Consider the following 9,253-nt stretch of genomic DNA (forward strand, 5'->3'; position numbering starts at 1 on the left):
GATGTGTCATCACTGAATGGCTCTGATATGACTCATATAATTATTCTCATCTTGAGAGCTATAGCTGTAGTGGAGAGAAGCCCATCATCTTGATGGACCATGACCCTCTTCTTGATCTACATGAGTGCGGCAGCCGATGATAGAAAATGTAGATGGCACAAAGGAAACAGTGTTTTCATACATGGGTTTTAATAGGTCCTGTTGGGCTTGTTTCTGTGTGTGCATTGGATGTGTGTGAGTTGCCGAGCTCTCTCTCTCTTTCTCTCTCGCCTCTTTTCTCTCACTTTCTCCCGCTCCTCTTTTCTGTCTCTCACACTCTGCCAGACGTTGTTGGACCTGGGTGCGTCTCCTGACTATAAGGACAGCCGAGGGTTAAGTCCGCTCTATCACAGCTCTATGGTAGGAGGAGACCCCTACTGCTGTGAACTTCTGCTCCACGACCACGCTCAGGTGGGCTGTGTGGACGAGAACGGCTGGCAGGAGATACACCAGGTAAACACACACACATACACACATGTACACACACACACCCGCACACACAAGTGCGGATACAGACGTGCGCACGCACACACACACAGTGCGGCTGCTCTTCCCAGACATGGACACTACTGTAGATTGAGACTGTGAAATTGTGAGGAAACCTTTCCGATGGTTTTATGAGGAAGAAAATGTAGGAGACGAGCAAAGAGGGAGACGTACAATATTAATTTCCTAATTTGATGGGGCACAAAAGCACTGTAGACTTCATAAGCTTTTATATGGAGGGAACGGGAGTAGCACTACAAGGCTTGATAAAACCCTGCAGACCCTGTCATTATATAAACCTTAAAGGACTGTAACACAAGAACTGTCAACAGTACTGTGTCCACAGTGTTCCATTGTTCCCACTGCTCTCTCTTCTCTCCTCTTCACACCAGCATGTTTGGGGACCTTCATGGTTACCCCACCCTCCTGCCTTGTTCTCCCCCACCACCAGCCTCCGTTTCTGGGGTAGCATGGTGCCGTCACCACACAATTCAATGCAGGGTTAGTCTGGAGGCTTGGAGACCTACAGTATAATCAGGCTAAACTGACAGGCTGTTGGTAAGAGAATGAAAGAGAGAGATGACAATGGAGTGTGAGAGAAAGAGTATGTATTTGAGAAAGGAACTCTTACCCATTTTGAATTGGGGGAGAGGAAGCTGACACTAAATCTGGGCCTACAGGCCAGCTTTCCAGAGCTCTCCATTACTATACTACTATATACTCTATATGTTATCTTCCCTCTGTCCTCCATGCCATTAGTATGCATTGTGTGTACGTGTGTACGTGTGTACGTGTGTGTACGTGTATGTGTGTGCGTGTCTGTCTGTCTGTCTGTCTGTCTGTCTGTCTGTCTGTCTGTCTGTCTGTCTGTCTGTCTGTCTGTCTGTCTGTCTGTCTGTCTGTCTGTCTAATAGGAAACACAAATGAAGAGTGATAATAACAATTACAATGTGTGCTGCTGTAACACACAGATAAGACAAAACAAAAGAGAAAGGGAACAATTAATATAGTGCCTGTGTGGGAGAGAGAAATCGAGAAATGAGAAATGGGTTGTCTCCAATATCACACAATTTATGATACCACAATCACCCAAAATATCTTAATAACCCAAACTGGCATCCATGTGGCTCTAAGGCGGCCATCTTGTTTGTCTCCCCATAAAGGCGTGCCGTCATGGTCACGTTCAGCACTTGGAGCACCTGCTGTTTTACGGAGCCGACATGGCCGCCCAGAACGCCTCTGGAAACACCGCCCTGCACGTCTGTGCCCTCTACAACCAGGTAACACACTGTATGGTGTGTGTTGTCAGATAAGTAGTGCTGAGTAAGAAGTGGTTTAGAGGGGATCCACAAATGTCTGTGTGTGTTAAAGCTGTCTTTTCTAATGTTGCTTGCACTTCGGGGCGGCAGTTAGCCGCCGCCTAGCGGTTAGAGTGTTGGGCCAGTAACTGAAAGGTTGCTAGATCAAATCCCTGAGCTGATAAGGTAAAAATCTGTTGTTCTGCCCCTGAACAAGGCAGTTAACCCACTGCTCACTTGTAGAACATTGTTGTAAATAAACATTTGTTCTTACAGTTTTTTTCAGTCGCTTTGGTGCATTTTTCACATCCTCCCTAACATGTGCAAAATAATAAGGGCATTTCTCAGAACAATTTGTACAAACTGCAATATACAATAGATGTGTTTCTAAAGCTAGTCAGTCACTAAAAATCCTTAGTACATCTCTCAAAAGTAAATATTCATGCCAATGATCATGACAGTGTCATCAGAATAATAAGTCATTGAGTCATTGTTCACGAACAAGGTCGTCAAAATGTTTAGGCATGTTGTCAATGGAACTGTGTACTTTGACAGTATTACCTGATGTAAACTTAGGCTACAGTTTGGATGACAGTTACTGTATTGAAAATGCACAAGGCTGCACTTCTATGGCATATATCAATTTCAACAGTACTATTTACATATTACTGTATGTGGGTTATTGATTGAAAGAGACTGGACAACCCAAGGGGCACAAAGGAAAAAAACGAAATTAGAAAGAAACACAGGAAACCACCCCTAAGGCACAACTTTGCCCGCAGCACTGTTCTAGTGCCGTCTCTACACATCCAGACGTTCCTGTCTGTCGGACCACATATTCTCATCCACATCACACCGGATATTTTCCCTTCCAATGCAACGTGGAAAGAATCTTTTGGAATGCCTTATCCATCCTTTGCAGGCGTCTACTGTGATGTCCTCACATGCTGCATCCATTGCAGCCAGCAGGATCATCTGTGTGTGTGGCTGACGATCGTACACCTTCCACCTCCATGCTGAAAATAACTCCTCAATTGGGTTAAGGAATGGTGAATAAGGTGGGAGGAATTCTACGAGCATCCTCGGGTGGGTCACAAACCATTGCCTTATGATGTTTGATCGATGGAAACTCACATTATCACAAATGACCACATACTTTGGCAAATCCTCTCTAAACAGACCCCTCTCATCATCAGGGATGAGAGCCCTGTAGAGAGACTCTAAAAAGTTGAGTAGATGCTGGGTGTTGTATGGCCCTATAAGGGGGATATGGGTTAGGACACCATGCTCTGAAATAGCAGCACACATGGTGATATTCCTCCCTGTTGGCCTGGCAAATCCACAGTAGCTCTGTGACCGATGATATTCCCACCCCGCCTTCTGCATTTGGTCAGGTTGAAGCCAGCCTCATCCACGTATACAAAGTTGTGAGAGGGTTCACTTGATTCCAACTCCATTATACGCTATATCCCAGAACACACAGTTGAATTTGTTTTGGTAAGGAAGAGTGACATAAAATGTACATATATTGCATGTTCCTTCCACAGCAATGGAAATGTGTGCAGTTTATGCTTACTGTACTATGTATCACTATAAAATGTTGCTGTGAAGTAGTTACATAGATATATGTTTTACCTGTACATACTGGTACCGTAGCTCCTTAACTCTGTCCTCATTCCTTTGGAATGGTACACGGTACAGCTGTTTCATACTCATCTGGTTTCTATGCAGCACCCTGTCGATGGTTGAGATGCTAACCGTATGGATGTTTTCAAAGACATCGTTGTCTTCTATAATGATCCTTTGTATTTCCCTGAGTCTCATGGCATTGTTTGCTCGAACCATGGTGCAAATAGACTCCTCCTGTTGAGGTGTGAAAAGGCGTCCTCTGCCACCGGTTTGAGGTAATCTTGCAGTCCTATGTGGGGAAAAATGCAGTGATGCATCGCACACTTTCACATAGACAAAAACTATGCGAACACACATTTTACTGTCAAACATACAGGTGGGTGCATGTAAGGTGCAGAATGTATCTGTATAGAGTATATTTCTGTATGCTGTGAAATACAAGTGGACTACTGTAATATGAAGCATTGTAGGAAGTATACAGTAAACTGCTTATATACAGTAACTGTGCACTGTACATTGGTGGACATACCTGTTCTCTCTTCAAAACGTTTGAACTATTGAGGACACGGTTGATCTCCCAATATTCGGCTGCACCCTTCGACCCGCCTCAGCCATTGTAAGGCCATGATTGACAACATGGTCTACAATAGTGGCCCTTATGTCATCAGATATGCGCCTATGTCCTCTTCTGCCTCTTCCTCTGTTTTGCCTTCCACCACGCATCCTTGCTCCTCTTCTTCCTCCTCTTGGCTGTTGACCCTGTTCGTTTCCTGGTCCATTTACATTACATTTTACATTTTTTTACATTTACATTTTTGTCATTTAGCAGACGCCCTTATCCAGAGCGACTTACAGTAGTGAATGCATACATTTAATTTCATACATTATTTTTCTGTGCTGGCCCCCCGTGGGAATCGAACCCACAACCCTGGTGTTGCAAACACCATGCTCTACCAACTGAGCTACAGGGAAGGCTGGTCCATCCATTATTGGAAAATTGCAACTCTGTGTTGTGGTCTGTCTATATATGCTTGCCAATTGATTCTTCATGATATGTACCTCTGAGCAATTTAGACAACTGGTTGATTGTTGGTTGAACTAACGCGTTACATTCCTTCATGAGTGAGGGTCAATTTCACCTGCACCATTCATCAATTCACGTTTTTGTACAAAAGGTCTAATAGAAATGTATAAAACTATGCTTGACAGTTTATGACAAATAGTTCAACAATTTTGCATGTAATGGCTTATGCAAGGAACTAATGCCTAAATGTTTTGAGGGGTAAGACTATTCAACAGAGAACCATCTACTATATTTTGATCAACATGACATGAGCAATTGAAAATGTGGAAAAAAGCTGACACTTGTACATTATCAATTGCAATATGTACAAAAGCAATTGCAATTTGTTCAAAGGAATAAGAAATTGCTTTAATGATGTGCACAAGTGACTAGATGATTTGGAATTTGTACAAGTAGTATCAAGAATGGCACTTTTGATTTAAGAAATGCACCAAAGCGACTGAGAAAAACTGTAACTGACTTGCCTAGTTAAATAAAGGTTACATTTAAAATTACCTGGTCAATTCAGGCAGTGTATTGGTGCTAGGAGGCCACTGAGTGGACGGACTGTCAGATTGAATGGAAACAATCTAAGAGTCATATTGATAGTAGCAAGTGATTTAGAGATGAGATTGATAGGATCCAATGAAACATTGAGTTTGGGGACTGAGCTTTAAGTGACTAATTGAAAAGCCATGGCTCAGGTGCTGAGAGCAGAGTACTACAGTTGTGGGTTTGTTTCCTATATGGGCCATGTCTACTGAATATGGCTTTGTATAAAAGTGTTTTTGTAAAGATTTCTGTCTGTGAACTGTACACACACACACCCACACACACACACACACACACACACACACACACACACACACACACACACACACACACACACACACACACACACACATACACACACACACTGTGATGTAAAACTGTGTGACAGTGTGTAGATTCTGTGCCAGAATCCTGCTGTACTTTTAACCACTAAGTGAACAGCATGGTACGGGTGTGTGTGTGTTAGAGTGAAACCTTCTCTGCTGACTATATTCATGTGCAATGACCTGTTTCCAAGGCTCTAGAACACTACAGTCTCTAGAGTGTGTACATGCACACACAAGTGTGTCTGAGAGGGTTGAGGAGAAGAACATCAATACTTCATCTAGGCTGTTTGTTACACATGCACGGCTGGAGAGAGGGGGAGGGGAGGAGGAGAGAGGAAGAGAAAGAAGGAAACTGTTGACATGTGCATTTAAAACTTAATAGGAAATTAGGGCTCATACAACCATGAATAAAATGACATAAAGTGGCATATTTTAGGTGATCCAAAAATGCCTACCATGTTACCTTAAACAAAACAGATTTAAGTTACGCTAATGAATATTCATGGTAAAATGGAAAAGTTAGGAGGGAAAGGTGTTACTACTCCCCTTCATAGACCCTGTCTCTGCAGGCTCCTATCGTCAAAGACATGTTTCATCCCTCCAGTGTTTAGAGATCCAGGAGGCCACCGCTGAGCAGATCGATCCCATGGACAGAACTTCTAAGTGGGGCTTAAAGGGCTAAATGCAGGGACGGGGACGGGGGGGACGGGCAGGTGGTCTGGATGATTATCGAGGAATCAACGCAGAGACACTAGCTCAGTGACATAGATTCATATATGAGAGAGAGAGAGAGAGAGAGAGAGAGAGAGAGAGAGAGAGAGAGAGAGAGAGAGAGAGAGAGAGAGAGAGAGAGAGAGAGAGAGAGAGAGAGAGAGAGAGAGAGAGAGAGAGAGAGAGAGAGAGAGAGAGAGAGAGAGAGAGAGAGAGAGAGAGAGAGAGAGAGAGAGAGAGAGAGAGAGAGAGAGAGAGAGAGAGAGAGAGAGAGAGAGAGAGAGAGAGAGAGAGAGAGAGAGAGAGAGAGAGAGAGAGAGAGAGAGAGAGAGAGAGAGAGAGAGAGAGAGAGAGAGAGAGAGAGACTCCAGATTGATGAGTCAATAAAGAGACAGTCCCAGTCAGTCAGTCAGAAGTAGACTGGTTAATGAACAGAATAGACTGGTTAATGCCACTAGTGAGTGAGTGAGTGAGTGAGTGAGTGAGTGAGTGAGTGAGTGAGTGAGTGAGTGATTGAGCAGACACAACACCAGCTGAGAATGGGGTAACAGGAATCTGAGGGAATGAGTGGAACCCAGGTGGATTCACACACCTGTCAGACAAGACATGGAGAAGGAACAGAATGACATCAGGAAGAAGACACACCTTCTCATTCAAGGTTTTTCTCTATTTTTACTATTTTCTACATTGTAGAATAATAGTGAAGACATCAAAACTATGAAATAACACGTATGCAATCATGTAATAATAAAAAAAATGTAAACAAATCAAAATATATTTATATTTGAGATTCTTCAAAATAGCCACCCTTTGCCTTAACGACAGCTTTGCACACTCTTGTCATTCTCTCAAACAGTTTCATGAGGTAGTCACCTGGAATGCATTTCTATTTTTATCTGGTGTGCCTTGTTAAAAGTTAATTTGGGGAATTTATTTCCTTCTTAATGCGTTTGAGCCAATCAGTTGTGTTGTGACAAGGTACTGTAGGGTTGGTATATAGAGAATAGCCCTATTTGATAAAAAACCAAGTCCATATTATGACAAGAACAGCTCAAATAAGCAAAGAGAAATGACAGTCCATCATTACCTTAAGATATGGAGGTCAGCCAATCTGGAAAATTTCAAGAACTTTAGAAGTTTCTTCAAGTGCAGTCGCAAAAACCACCAAGAGCTATGATGAAACTGGCTCTCGTGAGGACCGCCAGAGGAAAGGAAAACCCAGAGTTAACGCTGCTGCAAAGGATAAGTTCATTAAAGTTACCAGCCTCAGAAATTGCAGCCCAAATAAATTATTTGCAGAGTTCAAGTAACAGACACATCTCAACTTCAACTGTTCAGAGGAGACTGCATGAATCAGGCCTTCATGGTCGAATTGCTGAAAAGAAACCACTACTAAAGGACACCAATAAGAAGAAGAGACTTTGGGCCAAGAAACACGAGAAATGGACATTAGACAGGTGGAAATATGTCCTTTGGTCTGATGAGTCCAAATTTGAGATTTTTTTGTTCCAACCGCTGTGTCTGTGTGAGACGGCGAGTAGATGAATGGATGATCTCTGCATGTGTGGTTCCCACCAACTAGTGACACTGTCAGTGATTTATTTAGAATTCAAGGCACACTTAATAAGCATGGCTACAAAAGCATTCTGCAGCGATACACCATCCCATCTGGTTTTCCCTTAGTGGGACTATCATTTGTTTTTCAACAGGACAATAACCCAACACACTTCCAGGCTGTGTAAGGGCTATTTGACCAAGAAGGAGAGTGTTGGAGTGGTGCATCAGATGACCTGGCCTCCACAATCACCCGACCTCAACCCAATTGGGTTGGACCGCAGAGTGAAGGAAAAGCAGCCAACAAAGCAGCCAACAAAGCAGCCAACAAGCATATGTGGGAACTCCTTCAAGACAGTTGGAAAAGCATTCCAAGTGAAGCTAATTGAGAGAATGCCAAGAGTGTGCAAAGTTGTCATCAAGACAAAGGGTGGCTACTTTGAAGAATCTAAAATATGAAATATATTTTGATTTGTTAACACTTTTTTTGGTTACTACATTATTTCATAGTTTTGATGTCTTCACTATTATTCTACAATGTAGAAAATTGGAAAAAGAAAAGAAAAACCTTTGAATGAGTAGGTGTGTCCAACCTTTTGACTGTTGCTGTATATTGTGGTAAAGAAACGTGGTGACGAAGTCTGCTGGATGCTTTAAGGTTTCCTATAATATGACTAGTGCTGTGAGCAGGGAGAGGGATGTCCCTCTTTATAATTGGTCTCCTGGAGCGTTTGTGTGTGTGTGTGTATGTTTGCGTGTGTGTGTGTTTGTGTGTTTGAGAGAGCACAGAGAAAGCAGTTGATGCATAGGTTATCCCCCCATTCCAATTAAAAAGAGCATGCACACCAATTACACAGACAATGACACACGCACACAAAGACACACTCATGGAGGGTCAAGACTGGGGAGAGATACTGAACAACCTCTCTTTCTCTCCATCACTTTCTCTCTGTTTCTACACTCGTCCCTCTCTCCCTTCTCTTATTCTCTCACCCCTGTCTCTCCTGTCTCATGCCTGTCACCCTCCTTAATGGATATTTTCTCATTCTCTGTAGATTATTCTGCTACTGCTAGAGTCTCCTGCCTAATGGAGAACAGGACACACACAGCCCTCCTCAATAAGTATTAACCACCCTAGCTAATTCACCGTCAGAGCCTTAATGTGGTACAGCTACAGTCAGCTCCTCACCTTTAAGTGTAAACCAGAAGAGACGTTTAAACGAGAGAAAGAATGTGTGTTTCTGTGTGCAAATTTTACAGGCGACTAGTGATTAGCTAACAGCCTCAGGGGTTCAACTCTATGGGTTTTTAGCTCTGTTAGCGTGCTAGCATTAACATGATGTGATTTCAGGGCTATTACAGGAGAGGCAATGCATTATTGAACAGCCTTGTTAGGTAGAGGATGTTCTGCTGACTCCTTATGTCTACCTCTGCTTTCCTTAAAAATACACACACACACGGAGGCAGACACACACACACACACAGAGGCAGACACACACACACACACACGGAGGCAGACACACACACACATGGAGGCAGACACACACACAGAGACAGGCACATGCACAACTCAAGACAGGGTCGCACTGCTTTCA

This window comes from Salmo trutta, chromosome 17 (assembly GCF_901001165.1).
Source record: "Salmo trutta chromosome 17, fSalTru1.1, whole genome shotgun sequence".
NCBI lineage: Eukaryota > Metazoa > Chordata > Actinopteri > Salmoniformes > Salmonidae > Salmo > Salmo trutta.